This window comes from Tupaia chinensis, unplaced genomic scaffold (genome assembly GCF_000334495.1).
Source record: "Tupaia chinensis unplaced genomic scaffold, TupChi_1.0 Scaffold000272_1, whole genome shotgun sequence".
Classification (NCBI taxonomy): Eukaryota; Metazoa; Chordata; class Mammalia; order Scandentia; family Tupaiidae; genus Tupaia; species Tupaia belangeri.
The window spans coordinates 4,138,538-4,158,877 of NW_006159754.1; the positions used below are offsets into that span (position 1 = coordinate 4,138,538).

The 20,340-nt window shown below is 38.9% G+C and overlaps 1 long non-coding RNA gene across 1 annotated transcript in view; it reads left to right on the plus strand.

The window, feature by feature from the left end:
• The window catches only part of LOC106734990 (uncharacterized), a 21,988-nt gene extending 3,827 nt beyond the window's left edge, over positions 1-18,161 (plus strand). Inside the window, exons 2-5 of the long non-coding RNA XR_001370446.2 lie at positions 5,798-5,926; positions 9,852-9,982; positions 13,698-13,897; positions 16,700-18,161. This is a non-coding gene — a long non-coding RNA (uncharacterized LOC106734990). The remainder of the gene's footprint in view (positions 1-5,797; positions 5,927-9,851; positions 9,983-13,697; positions 13,898-16,699) is intronic.
• The last annotated feature ends 2,179 nt before the right edge of the window (positions 18,162-20,340 follow it).

The following is a 20,340-nucleotide window of genomic DNA, read 5'->3' on the forward strand; positions in this document are numbered from 1 at the left end:
TTTTTTTTTTTTCCTAGTCAGGGTCTTGCTGTCACTGTCCTCTTAGCTCAACTTCTTGAGTAGCTGGGACTTCAGGCTCATACCTCTATGCCCAGCTTTTGGGGCCAGCCAGAAATTGAATCCAGGCCTCTCATGTAGCTCCTGCAGTAGTATATTTATGAATGTAATGATCTCTTATCCTAAAAACAAATATGCTCTAAAAGCTTCTATGCTACTATGACTGGACCACTGTGCTGCTTTAATCAGTAGTCCTGCTTGGAAATCAATGGCTAGAAAACATATGCAGGGTAAATACAGGGCATGTAGTGGGGTGAGCACAGACAGATCACTTGGAGGAGTGGAATAAACTGAGTAAATGAAGGAACCCCGGGGAGTATTTTCAGCAACTCTTCTTCCAACAATGTCCTCCTCTGAAATGAGATTCATGCTCTATTAGGGGCAGTAAGCCAACACACTGGTCAAATATTGACTTTCATTGGCAAAAGTGTCTGGACACACCCTGGTTCAGAGTGACAAAGATTTGCCAAAACAACCAGCACAAGCCTCAGAACTCTTTGTTTAGTCAAGGCATTTATTATGTTTTTAAGTTCCCAAACAAGATAGCCCTGTATGTTTTCACAGTACGTATTTGGTACAATCTTCAACTGTTGAATTTCTGTGAATGACGAGAGAGCTTTCTTTTTTAATTTAGAAATATGATAAAGAACATTTCAACTGAAACGTTCTGCTAGAGATAGTATGCCCAATTGCAAATTATAATCTAAAAAGGTTGGCCACATAGCATAATAACTAAGTCCTGTGCGTAGATGACCAGATCCCACAAAGAACACAGACAGTTCAAATCCTGGCCCCTACAGCTTGCAAAACATTCCAGGAACATAAGCATGCATGTCCCAAATCCTGATAGGATAGAGAAATGGAGGAAAAGAGATTGTAGCATGATCACATTCCATTGGGAAAGTATATGTATCCTCTGGCAGCTAAAAAAAAGAAAAGTGAGGAGCCAGCAGACAGCATGGGGGTTAAGGTGCTGGACTCCTCATGATTGACTGTGGTTCAAGTCCGAAACCCAGCATCTTGAAACTCACTCTAGGTGTGTGCATGCACATGCCCAAAATTCCAGGAGGAGAATGGTGGACAGGGGATTGCAGAATAGTCGTCCCCTTTGGGGGTGACTTCTCACTTTGCCTCTCACTGTCTCTCTCTTTTTGTCTTTCTCTGGAAAGTGCTCACATCCTATGGCGATAAAAAAAAAAAAAGAAAAAGGAAAGCATAAAACTTTAATTATGACTTTACTAAATAATTTCAGCATTATGCATTTTCAGCTTAGTTTTAGAAAATTGTATTTCATTGTAGACATCTGGAAGCACAAGTTTTTTAAATTTATAGATATGATGTATATATGTATATACTCCAAGAACTTTAAGTCTATATATAATGTATATATGTATGTGTATATATATATACACATATATATAGATATATGTATATATTAACTACCAGCAACATAGTATTTTTTTCAAGAATTTTGTGTCAAGGAATGAAATGTTGAGGGATGGGAAAAATTTTAAAGAGTTCTATAAAATGTCTTATTTAAAATTTAAATTTAGGTTGTAAATGCCTTTTAAAAACATTTATATAGAGTTAAGATTCTAAGTATTTTTACAAAGTTGAGTTTCATTATCCCATTTGGAGGTTTGGGATGTGACCTGAGGGGGAATATGGCAGAGCCCAGGGGAATTGAAAGGCAAAGGTATAGGGGGGTGGGATACCAACACACTTGCTTCTCCTTAAGGACATTTTTTTTTTTAAGAGAGATTTTTGTTATAGTGCACATGGGCTTGCCAGAAAGATACAGAGAAAAAAAGTAAGAAATCACCTCTGCCTCAGTGGGATGACCACACTGCAATCCCTCTCCTCTCAGGATTTTGGGCACATGTGCACAAATGCCCAATATGAGTTTCAAGCCACCAAGTCCAGGACTCAACTGCAGTTGTCCATGTGGGAGTCCAGAGCCTCAACCACTAAGCCACCTGCTAGCCCCTCCTTAAAGCCTTAAAATAAACAGTTTCTTAGCCCAATTGAAACATAGTGAATTAATTTTGAAGATCTCAAAATTATTTTAAAGAAAAGCTCATTCTTTTTTTTCTTTATTTCTTTTCTTTTCTTTTTTTTTTTTTTCTTTTTAGTTTTTAATTTTGCTGGAGATTGCATGTGCTCTCCAGAGAGAGGGAGAGGGAGAAAGCATACTTTGTGAGCATGGTCACAGCATGATTACTTCTCTTCCATTTCTCTCTCCTTTCAAGATTTTGGGGACTCACATGCATGTGCCTGGCATATCTGTCAAGCCACTGGATCTGGGACTTGAGCCATGTAGAAGGCATGTGAGATTCAGCTTTCTTATCTCACCAGATCATGGGTTGACCACTCTCTTTTTGTTTAAATTCCCAGAGGGCAGGTGCACTTACAAGAGAGAGACAAAGAAACAGAGAGAGAGAGGGAGGAAGCAACCCCCAATAGGGCACTGTCATACTGAAAGCCCTTCTCTTCCTCCAACTGTTAAGGTTGGACATGCATACACATATGCATGGTTTTCAAGCCACTGAAATCAAGATTTGAACCATAGTTGATCATGTGGGATCTGGCTCCCTAAACCACTAGGCTATGAGGTCAGCTCTGTATTTTTTTAAAGAGATTTTTGCTATGGGTGCATGTGTTCACCAGAGAGACAAAGAGAGATGGAAAGACAGAAAGTGAGAAAGTACCCCCCATGGGGGATGACCACACTGCAATCCCTTCTGCTCTTGGGATTTTGGACATGCACGTATACGCAGTCGGCACTGAGTTTTAAGCCACTGGGTCCGGGACTCTAACTGTGGTCAACTATGTGGGAGTCCAGTGATGTAACCATTGCACCATCTGCTAGTCCCAGATCTGTATGTTTTGACACATGTAAAAATGTATTGTTTAAAGAAAGCACTGTGAATGGCAAGATTTCCTCTCCTTTCAATATTTGAATATTGAATAAAGAACAACCAATCACTTCAGAATAAGTACTTCTTAGATTTTTGGAGGCTTTTGCTAACTCTTAATTATGAAGAAATTAGAAGAAGAAGCATGGTCTTAATTCCACACTTGGGCTCTTTGTCTTATCTGTAAGACTGTTGAGGCTATGGGTCACATTGTTTTCACTTCTCTAAAAAAAATTATTAAAAGTTTTGCCATAGGGCATATGCACTCACCAGAGAGAGACAAAGAAAGATGATGAGAGAGAAAGTGAGAAATCACCACCCGGGGGGGATGGGTACTCTAATTCCTTCTGCTCCAGACTCCTCACAGGATTTTGGGAGTGCACACACACACACACACACACACACACACACACACACACTCAGCGTGATTTTCAAGCCACCAGGTCTGGGATTCAAGCTGCAGTTAGCCATGTGGGAGTCCAGTGCCTTAACTAGTATGCCACCTGCTGGCCCTCAAGGCAGTACCTAGTGTATGGTCTTAGAAACTATACAGAATTGAAGTGATATACACTTGTAAAATTGATAAATTCATTCACTTAACTGGTGAGCGAAAATGAGAAAGAATTCTATGCCCAAATCAGACTATTGATATTTGCCTCAGTTCAAGACTAGCTTTTATTTGCTCTGTAACATCATTGATGAATTTTAGAAAACACGAAACTGTGGGACCAGCAGTTAGCATAATGGCTATGTCACTGAACTCCCATGTAGTTGACTGGGGTTCGAGTCCCGTACCTGGTGGTTTAAACTCATGCCAGGCGCCTATGCGTGCGTGCCCAAGATCCCTGAGAGGAGAATGGAGGAGAAGGCCATCCCCACTGGGAAGTGATTTCTCACTTTCTGTTTCTCTGTCTCTCTCTTTCTGGTGAGCACACTCGCCCTATAGCAAAAAACCTCTCCAAAAAAAGCCCCCCAAAACAAACAAACAAACAAAATAAAACATGAAGCTGTAAGATACTCAAGGTAATCAAACCATTTTATTTCGATTTTGCTCAGACTCTGGCTTCCCTGTCATTGGGGGTGGCGCTGAAGAGTTCACCTCTGCATTTTTCTGTCTCATACTTAATTCCCTGTTGTTGCATAATACCAAAAATGTCTGCCAACCTAGCCAAGTTATTGAAACATGCTAGAAAATTATTTCATGATGACTTCTGTTTCTATTTTATATTTGAAGCAAGTCATAAAATATAAATTCTTGCCTTGAATAGCAAGGAAAATTGACAAGTATCTGGTTTTCACATTGTGGCATGCAGGCTTCTCTAGAGGCTGTGAAATTTGGGACAATTACTCTCTGAAATCTCTATCTCCTCCTTACACATAAGTGACAGCCTAGGCTACATATGGATGACTGGTTTTCATTTCCTGGGCATGTCACAATGTCATTCAGAAATGAAGTTTCTTTTCAACCAGTCAGCAAATATGTGTGGGGTGCCTGTATACACACCATTTCCCATTAAGTGAATAGCTAAAACATTTTTCATCTTAACATTTTCTTAAAAGTGTTAGAGGTTTATACTGGCCAACAAAATGAATTAAATTGAGGCAATTTTATGAATCACAGACAAAAAAGATCTACAATATTGTCATTGCTAAACAAGCATGTATCTACAGGTCTGGCAATAAACAAAACCTGTCAGCAGGAGAGAATCCAATTTTGCATTGATCTTAGCACATTCACTAAGCTAGCATACAGTGATGTTTAAACAAAACTATCTTGGGCCCTTTTCATTTACTTTCCTTCTCATTCTGATTCCACTGGGATTAGGAATACATTTAGACCCTCACTTTATTTCTTGAGATCTATTAGTGACTTCTTGTTCTGTTTTGCTTTTTGTTTTGCTCTAGAAGATTTTGTGTTATTTTTGGCATGAGAGCTATGCAAATGATGTATTTCTTCACTAATTTCACAGATTAAATAGCTACAGAAAATGGTCAGAGTAAATTCTGAGAACATGTTGAATGGACTTACAGTTCTTTAAAAGACACTGTTTTCCAAAATCTCTTAAAATTGACATCTGGCAAAATCAGCAGTTGGCATAATGCCTATGTCACTGGACCCCCCAAGCAGTCAACTGTGGTTCGAGTCCTGGACCCAGTGACTTAAACTTGTGTGCTCAAGATCTTGAGAGGAGAATGGAGGAGAAGGAATTGAGGTGTGGCCATCTCCACGGAGGGGGGGGGGTGATTTCTCACTTTCTGTATCTCTGTCTCTTTCTGATGAGCACACATGCCCTATAGCAAAAAACTCTCCAAAAAAAAAAAATTGACATCTGGCAACCAAGTATTTTAAATATATTGAAATGAAGTGCATCTTCACATATTTCCAGATGTTTTTCTTTATCGTCCTTTTAATGGGCAATAGCAACCAACCAAATGTTGTATAATAAGTGTTTTGAAACATATTTAGTGTCTGTAACAATATTACTTCACCAAGACAAAAGTGTAAATTTATAGAGGTGCATTTTTTAAAGAGATTTTTGCTATAGGGTGCGTGCACTCGCTGAACAGAGAGAGACAGAAAGACAAAAAGCGAGAAATCACCCCCTGGGGGGTGGCCATGCCAGAGTCCCTTCTCCAGTATCCTCTCGGGATCTTGGGCATGCATGCACATGTGCCCAATTTGAGTTTTAAGCTGCCCGGTCTGGGACTTGAACTGTAGTCAACTACCTAGGAGTCCAGCAACTTAATCATTATGCCATCTGCTGGTCCCTAGAGCTGCATTCTTAAAATCAACTTAATTTTGTCTTTTTCTCTTTTTTTCCCAGCAAGATGGAGAGATATGACTACCTCATTGGCTACTACCTCTTCACCCCATCCCATAGTTCACAGATCCTCCACCAGGATTCTGTCCTTAGTATACATTAAGAAGGCTGGTAAGACACTGGAACCTGCAGGTAAACTGGATCATTTGGACCCAAATACTCCAGAGCTTTGATAATTGCCTCATAAAATGGGAAGCAAACTTTGAAAACTGGCTCATGAAGCCATTCAGACGAAAAAAGGCATATCTATTGGAAAGCTAATTTATTCATTTAGAATGAAGGGTTAAAATGTTGTACACGCAATTTAAAAAAAAATTGTTACACAGAGTTTGCTAGACTGACCCTTTCTCTTCTATTTCTGAATATTAGGATCCCTCAGAAACTATCTATCGACCTTAGAAATCACTAGGAAATGATATCAAACTATTGATCACAGGCTCTTTTTTTATATTATAGGATCTATACTTCTCTGTTTTCTTTTTAGAGAGATTTTTGCTATAGGGCACATGCACTTGCCAGAGAGACAAAGACAGAGAGACAGAAAGCAAGAAATTAACTACTTACAGTGGGGAGGGTGGCTGGGGTTGGGTGCTGGGGTTGGCCACACCACAATCTCTTCTCCTCCACTCTCCTCTCAGAATTTTGGGTACCACAGACACATGCCCAGAGTGAATTTTAAGCTGCCAGGTCCAGGACTCAAACTGTTGTCGACTACATGGGAGACCAGGGACATAACCATTATGCCATCAGCTGGTCCCTATACTTCTCTGTTGTTGGTGTCATTGCCACATACCAAACATTGCTCTTTCAAAGGACTGTTGTAATTGGTTAGAATTCTCAGTTTTACAGCCCATTTTATACTGATTCCATTCTTACTTTTTTTTTAGTGTAATAGAGTTTTTTATCTTTCATTTTCTTTTGTGGTAAAGTGCTTGATTCTAAATGTAAAGCTTGATAATTTTTTTGAGAGGTTTTTGCTATAGGGCACATGCATTTACCAGAAAGACAGAGAGAGACAGAGAGACAGAAAGGGAGAAATTACCCCCCCCCAGGGGTGATGGTCACATTGCAATCCCTTCTCCTCCATTCTCCTAAGTCACCAGGTCTAGGACTCAAACTGTGGTCAACTACATGGGAGTCTAGTCACTTAAACATTATGCCAACTGCTGGTCCCGATAAATTTTATATATGTACATACCCATGCAATCCTCACCTGAATAGAGATAGAGAACATGTCCTATACCCAAAGGATTTTTGTCTTCCTTTCCCAGACAATCTGATTAATCAACAGAACCCTCTATTCTGAATTCTATTTCCCTGAAAGAAGTGGCCATATTTACCTAACTAGTTATAATCTCTTCTAGGAAATTGCTCTAATCTCACTTGAGTCCCAATCCCATTGTAGAATAGAATAATTCTGGGAAAATTTCCTCTGAAAGATAACCTTGATCATACTATGGAGATTCTTCCTAAACTAGAATGAGATGCATTCAAATAGCCTTTCTAACTTTTGCTTGCTTGCTGTATCTTTTTTTTTCTTTTTTCTTTTAGAGAGAATTTTTTGCTATAGGATGTGCGTACTTGCCAGAAAGAGAGAGATGGAAAGACAGAAAGCAAGAAATCCCCAGAGGCATTCTCCTTTTGGGATTTTTGGACATGCATGCATACATGCCTGGTGTGAGTTTTAAGCCACCAGGTCCAGGACTTGAATGGTATTTGACTATGTGGGAGTCCAGTGACATAACCATTATGCCATCTGCTTGTCCCTGTATCCCTGATTTTAATGTCTATTTACTTATCCCTTTCCCCTTACCTTATAGCTCTCTTTTGTCTCCCATGATGTTGTAATGAAAGCTCAGGGAAGAATTGAGCTTTGTGCCAGAAAGGGTAAATCATTTCAGAAAGAGTGAAAGAAAGAGATAAAAATGGAGAATAGTTAAGAGGAAATGCAGGGGAGGAGTGTGTTTAGGAACATAGTAGCCCCCATGGATTGGGAGGCAGAGGAGTTGAAGATCTACTCGAGGGACGAATTAACAAAAGAGAAAAATATAAAAAAGGAAGTATCATGGGCAAAATTTAACAATTCAAGGGGATATAGAGCTCCCCAGCCCAGTGTTTCAATTCATTCATTGGTCACCCGTTTAACAAGCAACTGTTGAAAGCTTTCAGGATCAGCACTAGTGCTAAGTTCTATAGAATGTATTGGCACGAGGAACCATTTAGCATCTTGGTCTTCTCCAAAGTTAGTCTTCTCCATCTTAGTCTTCCCATCTCTGTTGTCTAATCAAGCTTTTTCTTTCCATTTGGAACTACCCAGAAGTACTCTAGGAATGGTTTTCTGGCTGATCTATTAGCTGAAGCAGGATTAGCTGATATCAGAAACCATTTAGTAGTTCTGTGGACAATGGTCTCCTAATAAGGAAAAGTTTGGGTTCCTTTTGTTAAACAAATAAATAAACATGATGGTAAGTGTTCAAAGTTAATGGCTTAAATGACTTACATACTGGGTATCTATCAGAATATTCCAGCAGACTATAAACATGTTTGTTTAAGCTCTTGAGGGAAAATATACAGTGTGTTTTATGTTCATTTTTCCTTTGTGCTGCTTCCTCTTTATGGTATTAATTTTGCTCTTAAGTTCTACTTTTCCATCAGTCAACCTACCCCTAAATGAAACCAAAATTTAAGTTGACTTCTTTCTTACTGTTTCACACAGAACTCCCTAACTTCAGAGCTTATTTTTACAATGTTTTAATAAGTCTACATCAGGTCGAATTAATGCTGCAGAGGAGATGTAATATCTACTAGATTTTTTTTTTTTTAGTAAGTCATGAATTACTAAAAGAAAATGGCAACTGTAAGAAAGTAAGAGTTGGGTCAATGGATGGCACAGAGGTTAAGGCAGCTGAATCTCACATGGTTGACTGCTAGAGTCCTGGACAGGTAGCTTTAAGATCATGCCAGCCACAAGATTGTACATTCCAAAATCCCTAGAGGATAATGAAGGAGAAGGGATTGTGGCATGGCCAACCCTCTTCAGGGGTGATTTCTCTTTTTCTCTCTTTCTCTCTGTCCATGTCTCTCTGGCAAGTGCATACACCCTGTGGCAAACTAAAAAATATATATAAAAATTAATAAATAAAAAAGGAAATAAGAGTTTGCAGGGAAATCAATTCAATAATTTCCTTTCTTAAACTCAAAACTAGATTCAATAAACCCCTTGTTTATCCAGTTAGAACAGCTAGGTTAAATAAAAATCTTCAAAACAGTATTTTTTTTTTTTTTTTTTGCCATTGGAGGACTATCCCAGTCTGTCTTTCACCGATATTGTAAAAGGATTCTGTTGTATGATTTAAGAACTAACAAGCTTGGATATGATATAACAAATGTTCACTTTCTATTCCAGGTGGCAATGAAATGGTACAAGGTAAACATTATTTGCAAAGGAGAGTATGTAGAAATTCCAGAGAGTACAGAATGTAGGTAAAGCTAAGGCATTCTTAAAAAAAAAAAAAAGAAAGAAAGAAAAGAAAAGAAAAGAAAAGAAAGAAAGAAAAAATTTTACTAGAAACAGATCCTAATGCAAACAGGAAGTGATTGGAGAAGATGGGGGACTAAATATCTTTGGAAAGAACTTCAGAGGTCCTGAGATTTAATTCCAAGTGGCCTCAGGTGTGGGATTTGAGAGGACCAGATAATAAACAGTAATGGTAAGTGTTACAGACCTCCCCTTCTAAAGCAGGGCCCCTTTCCTGGGCCAGTACATACTTACTGGGCACCTCCAGGGCTTCAGTTAATAGCATTCCCTTTGTAAGACTTACATTCCATCTGGGGTCAAAATTTCCCCCTCCTTGTGATGATGGGAACAGAATACATGAAGTTCTAGGTAAGCGAAGGTATACACACAATTTGGGGTAATTTGGGGTATCATGTCATCATTTATGAGAATGTTGCCCCAGGATACAGTGTATGAAACTCATTAAAGGAAACTGTTGGAAAGAACTCTAGTGAAACTGCCCTGCCCATTCCCTATGACACAAAGCATGGTATATTACAGAAACCAATGCGGAGTGAAAGCATGAGTCGGCGTTACCAAGGCGGAAGCTGGCAGAGAAGAAAATCCCCAACCTGTTCTGTCAGGTCAGCAGGCAGACTGGCTCTACACAGGGAGGATTGCAACGTTATGAGGTAATCCTCGGCTGACTCAGTCCTTTATCAGAACCTCACAGGTCATTTTTATGAATCTTCCCTTGAGCAAATAAAACAGTTTCATAGTGATGGCATATTTAAATGTTATTTTCTGCTCATCCAATCCTCTCTTAACCTTACTTTTATTTACTTTTCTTAACATGGCTCCAGTCATAACATCAAGCAACAGAAAAGGAAACAAAGAGGCAGTGCAGTCTTCTTCACTCTCAGTCCCACTTGTCCTTCTACCCAGCCACTTTCTGAGGGAACAGATACTTGGAAAATTGAATGCGAGAGAATAGATGAAGCACTTTAAAGCAGAAACAACCTCCAAGTCACTGTGTTCAATTTCTTAAATTTATAGAGAAAAGCAAAGGCCAATGAGGAAAAGTGACTTGTCTAAGTTGCACAACAAGGGAGTCGAAGACTCTGAAATATCATTCCAGTCTTTTGTTTCTTAATCTTGGTGTGGAAAAGTTTATACACTTGAAAGGCCTCAGAAATGTTAGAGCATGAAAGGTTTCAAGGTTTACTTTTTGTTCTAAGGAAGTATTTTCTTAACGTTCAGACTAGCTAAAGTGGTAACACTATTTCTCCTGAATCAGCATTGGAAGAGAGTGAAGTCCAGCCTTAGGCTTTGATCTACCTCAAAACCTACCCTTGCTCTGAAGCTTCTCCCTCCAAAGGAAGTCATTGGCACAATGCTCCAAAACAACTTGAAAACCACTGCTGTTTTCTGATGCTTTCATTTTATTGTTGATAATTCTGAGGCCTGGGGAGTGGAAGCGTTTTGCCTGCTGCCCAGGACGTTCAAGAGAAAAAGGTAGAACCCAGAGAGGTAGCCCTATAAAACAAGTTAAAATTTTGGAACTCACATGGAGTTCTGATATTTCCTCTTAGGGGCCAAAGAAAAAAGGGGAAATAGGAGTCACACTGGCCACAAGGAGAAAAAATTACCAGCACCCTAGTGGGAAGTTACAGTTTGCAATGTTGCCATCCTCTCTCTTCCTTAAAATCTACTCAGAGTTCTCCATTTTGAACATCTCACAAGTTATACACTCAGAAATGTGAACACGTGAAGTGAGGCTACAGAAAGCACCCTACCTCTGTGGGCACATACATGTCTTGTTTTATGAGATTTTAGCTTTAAAATCTCTAAACCCATGTAATATATAATATACATAAATAAATCAAGAGGTTTCTGTTACTCAACATACAAAAATGTCTACCTACATTTCTTTTATCAAACCTAGAGAACATATTTGGGATGGTCTGACATGCAAAACTGAAATTCAGTTTAGGCATTCCTAAGGATTATTCAAATTTATAGTTGGTCACCTTCTTGGAGAGGCTATCGGCAACCCTTCTTCCTGCTAAGCACTAGAGACAGACATCCCTTTGTATTAAGATGCACAGAGAAGACAAATATGGTTTTATGAACATGCAGCAAAGCTCAAAAGAAGCTGCAGCGATTCATTTATTAAACCATAGTCCATGAGTCATCTAGCAGCACCAGGTAGGTCAGTTAATACTTCGTATGTTTTTAAAGAATTTAAATAAATCCGTTGGGTTTATTAGGTTTTAACCTTCCTTTAGCATGGCCTGTTCCCCAAACACAGCTCTATACCAAAGACTACAACCCATTTTGCCAGGTTTCATCAGAACAGGGTAAATTTTACTCACCATTTGCATGAGAATATGGTTTTTCTTTTCATGGAATTGCCTCACAAAATAGTGACTCTCAGCTGTGATGCGAAGACACTATGCTGTGATTCCTGAATAGCAATTTCCTTTGATTTTAAGGTCACTCTCTTCTCTGGAACTCTGTAGCTTAATACAAGACAAGTCCATGTACACTTGGGTATGGAGCGTGGAAGGGCACCGCAACACTCTCATTAGCACATTTTACAGCACACGCCTATCTAAAACTGGGAGAAAAGGGGCTGTGGAGACTTGGATCTATGTAAGAAATTTATATCTTAATTAGGGTTAAAAAATGCATATATGAGAGAACTTAAAATGTTTTTGGAGGGCCAGCTCTCCAGGCTGATGGGTAAATCAGCTGGCTCTTACATGGCTGATCAAACAGTTGTAGTCCCAGACTCAACAGCATGAAAAATGTCAGGCATGTGTGTGTACAGGCCCAAAATCCTAAAAAGAAGGAGAAATGGAGAAGGAATTGGGCATGATCATTTTCCTTTCTCTCTGTCTTTGTCTCTATCTGGCAAGCACATGTACTAACAAAAAAGAAAAAAAAAGTTGATGAAAAAATGGAAATAAAGTGCAAGTTTATTTTGGTGCAAAACATTTTTGAAATCAGTGTATAATTTTGCATAATAGACATTTTCCCTGAATTTTTTGAAGATCTCCTCATATGCTACCTACTAGTTTCTAGGACTTAATTGCTAAAGAGTAAGACCTTAATAGCACTTGTCAATACCTCTGACATTGCTAGGAGACAGATTAACTCCAAACAATAAAGTTGGGAGTCACACCTCCAAGTGAGTAGAAGGATGAAACGAATTATTGGGGGGGGGGGCGTATAGGGGGTAGGGACTGCACTGGGCATGGGAGAGTGCCTCTGGTTCAGAAGTGAAACCACAGTGGAATCACCAGCTTCTCTAAGTGCCTGGCATCATTGGACTCTGGAGCTAGATAGACACATCACAAAATAAGAGCGCTCAAGGTAGAAATTAATATTTACAAGTAGTGCTGGACTGTTCTGTGAACATGCCTTTCTCTGTGTGGTTGATAATCTTGTAAATTGCTGCTCTCAAGTATAATAAAGAGACGCGTGGGCTGGCTCCATGGCCTGGTGGTTCTGGCAGCCAGATCCAGATGGCTGACCGACTGTGTGGTTTGAGTCCCAGACTTGGTGGCTTGAGAAGCTTGTGAAGGGCCAGCAGGTGGTGGATGGTTAAGGATTACCACATGACCAACCACTGGACTCCCAGACCCAGTGACTTGAAAATCATGCCAAGCACGTGTGTAGGTGTGCCCAAAATCCCAAGAGGAGAATGGAGGAAAAGGGATTGCAGCATAGCCATCTCTCTGGGGGATTATTTCTCACTTTGGTTCCTTCTATCTCTCTCCCCAAGAGCATGTGTTATATGGAAAAAAAACAAAGAGAGAGAGAGAGAGAAGCATGTCAGGCTTATTCGTGTGTTTGACTAAAATCCCAATAAAATCCCAAAAGGAGAGAAGGAGGGAAACATGGAGAAGGGATTGCTGCATGACTGTGGCCCATAAGGGATGCTTTTTCTTCTCTCTTTTTCTCCCCCTCCCTAGTGAGTGCACCCAGTTTCTAGCAAAAAGAAAAAAAAATGTATTTCCCCCATTCTTCCTGATCCATTAACAGGGATATAAAAGTAAGGATAGGGTCTTATCACAGAGGCTATAATGTAATTGTTTTATTTTATAATTATTTAACAAATATTTAGTAAGCTTCTTTCAGTATGTCCAGATATTTACTGATCTGGGCATTAGGGAGATGAATGATGTCCCTGTCCTCATCAAGCATATAATTAAATGGGCAAGTTAATGAAAAAAAAAACATAATTAAAGATTTGATAAATGCAGCAAAACAAAGTAAAAGCGGTGAAATAGTCTATGTTAAGGGGTGACAATTTTTCTTAAGGGTTACATTCATGACTTCAGAAAACTCACACACAGTTTTTACAAAAGCATTTTCTATGTTTTCCTTTTTCTTTTCTAGAGACAGGGTCTCCCCATGTTGCCCAGTCTAGCCTCAAATGTGTGATGCTTCTGCCTCAGCCTTCTGAGAAGGATTATAGGTGTGTGCCACCATGCCTGGATTCCATGAAGTTTTCGAGTCCCTTGTAGACTGCAGATGGGCTGTTCTTCCTCACAACAGCTACTCTACTGTTGTAGCCTAAAAGCAGCCCTGGAGCCTAGGTATGTAAAGACACATGGCAGTGTTCTAATACAAGTTATTTATAGCCACTAAAATTCAAATTTCTTATAATTTTCATGTCATTAAAATTTATTAATTTATTCATTCATTCTTTTTATTAGAAAATGAAAATGGTCAAAGCCATTCCTAACTCATGGGCTCTACAAAAACAGATGGAAGTTTGGATATGGCCTGCAGATATTCCCAACAGTAACTCCTGGCTACATGGTTCAGGGAAAAGGGAGTACAGTTAACTTAAGAGGGGTTGATATGGCTTTTCTGAAAAGGTGGCATTTTAGTGGCTGAGAGAAAAGCAGCTATAGGCAGATCTAGAAGAACAGTATCCCAGGCCAAGGAAACTACAAAATGAAAAGGCCCTCAACAGCTATAGCCTTTGAGAATAGAATATTTAAGATGTAAACCTTTCAAAATATTGGGGACATTGATCTCTGGTCATTTGGTAATAAATGTAGAAAGGGATGGCATAAATAGGACATGTATCAATCTTTAATGAAATTTCCTATTCTCTTACTGTCATTGTCTCTGCAAAGAATGATAGGTTCATTTTTTCCCCCATGTGCATGATTACTTGACAGAATAAGAGAACAATCATTGAAGTCTTTGAGCAGATTAAAATAATTATCTTTGGGGCTGGCAGGTGGTATGGTGGTTAAAGTGCTAGACTCCTGCGTGGTTGGTCATAGTTTGAGTCCTAGACCTGGTGACTTGAAAATTATGACAAGCATGTGTGCATATGTATCCAAAATCCTGGGAGGAGAATGGAGGAGAGGGGATTGCAGCATGCCCATCCTCCTTGGGGGATGATTCTCACTTTCCTCTTCACTGTCTCTGTCTCTCTCCAGTAAGCACATGCATCCTACGGCAAAAACCTTAAAAAAAATTATCCTGCAGAAGGGGTGGATATTTTTCTTTGAAGGATTTTACTGTTTGTCTATGTCATTGAATGTATAACCATCTGTTTTCCAGGCTACTGTCATAATTCACTTGAGCAGGATATGTAGAGTAAAATTATGTATAAAGATGAGTAAAATATTCTTATTTGTATATACATTTAAAAGTCTATTTATCAGTGTCTTTCTTACATTTAAAAGATTTTAATGCTACGCAGACTTGTAAACCGGCCATCTGGGCAGTATGATTGGAGGGCATGCATAAAAATGAATAATGAAAAGAGATGGTCCAAGTACTATTTTATATCATTTTTTTCCAAACCCATACTTCATTTGTGATTTCAAAGCTTGGCATAGGCAAAACAAAAAGTAGAAAAAAAGTACTTGCAGTGTCACCTTATGTGGGAGAAAGATGGTTACATCTGCCTATATTTCAAATCTGTGACAGAATTCCAAATCTTACCCAGATGCTGATAAAGAGGAACATTTTCTTCATTTCAGAAATACTCAAAGAACACACCCATCTGTCTGTTGTTAAAAAAAAAAAGCCCAAGTCACATGTTTATCAAGAGAACCTAGTGTTAGAGCTACAATTTGCCACACACAAAAAAATAAAATAATCAAAGAAAACAGTGGGTAATAGTGTTTTGAAATGTGTTTTTGGTGAAAATGGTACCCAGGGTGTCTGTTATATAAAAAAGCACTTCCCAGCATATTACATTTATGATGATAAAACGTTCTTATGAAGACGGCTATGAGATTCATCTTAGATGTGAAACCAAAAATGTTGAATGATGATGTGACACACTTGCTGCCTATGTCCCAAAGTTGCCCCGTGAGCAAACAGATCTTAGTTTGTGTAAGAACTTTTATCTTTGTCACCTTGATCACAGCATGGACTGAGGACTTGCAATGTGTAGGGATTTTGAGTGCTTTCGGTTTTATAATGGTTTATAATAATCTCTGGATATAATATCAACTAAAATCAAACAGCGTCACATACTTAAAAGCATCTTAATGTGAAATAAGTAAGATGAAAATACATCCTCCCAATTTTATGTTTATCAGAATTAAAAAAAAAAAATCTCAAGGAACTCTGATTTGAAACAGAGAAGTTACAAATAATATTGAGGGAGAAAGGGCAAAAGGAGGATCAGGAATGAAATAGTTTATTAAACCAAGGCTGTCTAAGATGAGAGGCCATTTGAGCTAAGCTCCCAGTAAATGAAGATGCTGGGGAAAGACTTTAATCTGTGGGGAGTCATTTTAGGTTTCTTAGCAGGAAGCATTCTGATTTGCTTTCCTTTTTCACATTGAAAAAAAATGTAAATAGAAGAAACTTATGCAGAAGTACGTACATCGTAAATGTTCAACTTCAGGATTTTTTCGAAATAAATGCCTATATGACTGCCTTTTTTCTGAGATAAAAATATAAAACATTAGCAGAACCCCAGAAGTTCTCAAATCAGGACTGGCTTTGTGGGTGTGCAGCTTGAGTGGTCGCTCTGCACCTGGCACTGAGAAGGATCCTCCCTTGGTTTAATGCTCTGCTCATGCCATCTTGAAATTCGTAATAGTGTTTGAGCGAAGGACCCTGTATTTTCACTTGGTACTGGGCCCCACCAATTACCGTAGCCTTTCCTGTCCCCAGCTCTCGTTCTGCAATGCACTCAAACATGCACTCCTCCCTCCTGTGCTAACCATTATTCTTGGATTTTCTTTATAGTGTACTCTCTAATTACACATGCCTGAACAAAATCATTTACTTTTATATTTTATAGATACTATATAAGTAGAATCACATCGTATGAACTCTGTTGTTGCATCTGGCTTTTTTCACTGAACATCATGTGTCTAAGATTCATCCATGCTGTGATTTGCTCCTTTTCCCAGTTATGCTGTTACTGGGCTTCATCCGCTGGCATTACATGGGATCACTTGGTGTATGGGAGAAGCAAGTCTGGAGGCAAGGAGACCAGTCGGAAGCTGAGCTATTTGAAGATGTGAGCACCTGATATCCATCAGGAATACCACAGGAAAATCTCTGCTCACTAGAAATCAATATTTCAGAACCTTCAGACTTTTAGAACTACCACAAAGGCAGAACAAACCTCCAAATCTAAAAACAACCACAAAACCAGCAAAAAAGCCCTGCCTTGGGGGCAAAGAAGAAGGTCCTGGATTTCTACTAACAGATGATAAAGAAGACGATTCATTGAGCTAAAAGTTATTCCCATGATGCTATGTTGATAAAAAAAAAAAAAAGGCAGTGCTCTAATTGGATAGAATACACACATGATCTGGAGATCCACACACAGTCTGTGTGTAAATATACATTTATGTATACTTTTTTGGCATGAAAATATTGAGGTATAGAAGTAGCATAAGACATTAAAAAAAAAAAAAGAAAGTAATTTTTAACAAAGAAAAAGGAAAAAGAAAATAGGATTGATCTAAGCCTAGGTAGTAAAGTTGGGAACAATGTGGTCCTATCCTGTGATCAGCCATGGAAAGGACAAGGGGCTGGAGAACACTGTGAAACACACAGGACAACTCTGCAGAGTGCATCAGTCAGTCATCTTCACCTTGTACTCCCAGTATCCAGGATTCAGTGATGCAGGTGCCTTTCCCTGGAGGGGAGGGCACATACTGCAGTCACCTGAGGCCTTCAAAGAGAATACAGACCTATTTACATCAGTAGAGCAATATTTTATTTAGTTAATAGACACATCCGACACTAACATTCAGACACTAACATTCAGCATTCTGGGAAAGACATTCATAATTAAATATGAATGACCTTAAATAACAAAACCCGCCCCTGGTGCAGCAGAGGGCTTAGGCAATGCTGTGGAGCCAGCTGTGTACTGTATCTATTCCACACTAGTATCAGAGAAAAGCAAAGGGAAAAGATATTTTTTAAAAATTGCGCTATTCTTAAAAAAAGAAGTTTCAAAACTAGTAAACTTGTAAAAAGAACCATGGACAGATAGTACTTGTCAAATAAATATTATCTGTGCCCATAGAAATTGCATTGGACTTTTCACACACATTACTTTTATTATTTTCATAATCATTTATATCCCAGCTTATAGAGAGGACACTGAAGTTTACAGAAGTGATAATCATTATCTATTACAGTAAAAAAGAGTACTTAAAAACTTAGTAGCTGAAGGGTCAGCTCTGTAGCGTAGTGGTAGTGTGCTGCTCCAAAAAGCCAGGGGCTGGTCCCACAGGAGAGTAGTTGGTCACAGTGCAGAGGGGCCAGATCCCACGTGGCCAACTGGGTTCAAATCTGAGCCCTAATGGCAATATGCCAGTGCATGCACCCAGAGTCCTGATGGAATGGAGAATTGGGGGAAGGGTTCCAAGTCCCATTAGGGGGTGCTTTCTCTCTCTCGCTCTTGCACTCTATCATGAATAAAGGAAAATACATTTTTAAAAAATAGAGAAGCAGATCCCACATGTTACCACGTGGCAACCACAGTCAGCTTGAAGCACACAGGATACATGCGTGAGTGCTCTAGATCCAGCTGGCTAGAGGGCCGCAGATGGGATAGCAGCATAGCCAGACGCTGTCAAAAGTGGCTCCTCTCTGTCTCTCTCTCTCTCTCTCATGCACACATATGAGCTCATTATGCATAAAGAAAAAAAACCTAGTGGTTTAACATAAGAAACTGGTGTCAACAATTCCCTAGGGTCAGAACTCAGGGAGCAGTTTACCTGGGTGGTTCTGAAAGAGTCTCTCCAGAGCTTGTAGTCAAGCTGCTGGTTGAGACAGCAGTCATCTGAATGTTGGAGAAATAGTTTCCAAATTCATTGTGTTGATTATCGACAGGCATCAGTTCCTCTCTGCCATTGGAATAAGGGCTTTGGTTTCTCATCACATGGATGTCTAGATGTCTGGAAGACATGACAGCTGGCTTCTCTGAGTGAGACACTCAAGAGAGACAAAGCCCAAGACAGAAGCTGAAATCTTTTATAACTTATCTTGGACAAGCTGTCCCACGGGTCCTGCCATGTTCTAGTGGTCATACAGACCAACCCTGATACACTGTGATGAGGACGCTCCAGGGGTGTGAATGCCAGGAGTGGGACTGATGGAAGCCATGTTGGAGACTGGCTACCACAGACATTAAATGGTCCAAACTATCACAACTAGAAAGACAAATCTTTTAAGTCTGTCAGACTTGGGGCCTACAGGTAGTGTGGTGGTTGGGGGGCACTGGATTCCCACATGACTGACCATAGTTTAAGTCCTGGACCTGGTGGCTTGGTTTCTCACTTTCCCTTTCTTTCTCTCTCTCTCTCACTCTGTTCCGCTCTGGTCAAATTCAAATACATAAATATACAAATAAATAGAGTTAAATTTAAAAAATCTTAAATAAAAAAAAAGTCTGTCAGACTCAAAATCCAGTGCTCTATTTTATATATATTGTTGGTCATCAAAATGTAAAATCTAAAAATGTAAAAGTATTAACTGTTTGTAGAGTTTTGTGTAAACCGAAATTGGGTTAATGAAAATTTTATATCCTGTACACAGCAAAATCTGAAAAAAAAAAAAAATCAGTAGACCTCCCATATCTGTGGATTTGCTTTCTCAGTTACCTGCAATCAACCCTGATCAGAAACTATGTGAGTACAGTATAATAAGATATTGTGAGAGAGATCACATAACTTTTATTACAGTATATTGTTGTAATTTCTATTTTATTATTACTTATTATTGTTAATAGTTAAGAGTTAATGTCTAATTTGTAAATTAAACTTTATCATAGCTACAAAAAGGAGAAAAAACATTACTATACAAGGGGTCTTTGAAATGTTTATGGAGTATTATGAAAGAACTATGTATGGATTTCAATGTTTTTTGCACCAAAATAAACTTGTACCTTAATTCCATTTTTTGTTTTGAATTATTCTCATTTACATAGAGTTTGGTAACAACTTCAGTTTTCAGCCATCCACTGGGGGTCTTGGAACATGACTCTGTAGATAGGACATGGCTGTGAGACCTATCAAACATAATTTTCAATGAAAAGATAAAAGGATGTATCTATCTCTCACCTAGTGTTCATCGAACAGGCATAAACAATGATGTGCCAATTCAAGTGACAGAAAAATATAGAGTTTAAGTGATTTGGTGTTTGGGGTAGACACTACAGGCTGGCTTACAATTTATTTTCTCTCTTTTTTATAGAGGATGAAAGAATTATACACTAATTTTCCCGGTCTCCATTGTAGCTAAAGAAGCATTCAATGCACTACTAGTCGAAGAAATATAACTGGAACTCACCTGGAGTGTTTATTTTCTTAGTAAAATAAATGGCCCTCTTTGTGTATCCTTCACCCCCCTTTCCAGATCATCTTCTGTCTACCACAGAAGCGCATTGATTTTTGTAACAGCACTTCTCTTCACATGCCAGAAATACTCCAATTCCAGATTTCTTGTTATGCGATAAATAAACCTTTATTAATTTAGTACCAGTACCCCTTAGCTGGGTCTCTATTAAGCACAGCCATAACTATTCCTA